This window comes from Egretta garzetta, unplaced genomic scaffold, assembly GCF_000687185.1.
Source record: "Egretta garzetta isolate BGI_Z169 unplaced genomic scaffold, ASM68718v1 scaffold323, whole genome shotgun sequence".
In the NCBI taxonomy this organism is placed as follows: Eukaryota; Metazoa; Chordata; class Aves; order Pelecaniformes; family Ardeidae; genus Egretta; species Egretta garzetta.
Window position 1 is genome coordinate 4,223,650 of NW_009259435.1, and position 309 is coordinate 4,223,958.

The following is a 309-nucleotide window of genomic DNA, read 5'->3' on the forward strand; positions in this document are numbered from 1 at the left end:
GGTGCCCAGCAGCAGGACAAGGGGCAATGGGCACAAACTGAAGCACAAGAGGTTCCAGGTGAACGTGAGGAAGAACTTCTTGACTTGGAGGGTGACTGAGCCCTGGCACAGGCTGCCCAGGGGGGTGTGGGGTCTCCTTCTCTGGAGATACTCAAAGCCCGCCTGGACGCTGTCCTGTGTAACATGCTCTAGGTGAACCTGCTTGAGCAGGGGGATTGGACTGTGTGATCTCCCGAGGTCCCTTCCAACCCTTGCCATTCTGTGATTCTGTGAAATGCGACGTTTATAAAACCCCTTGAGCAACACAAG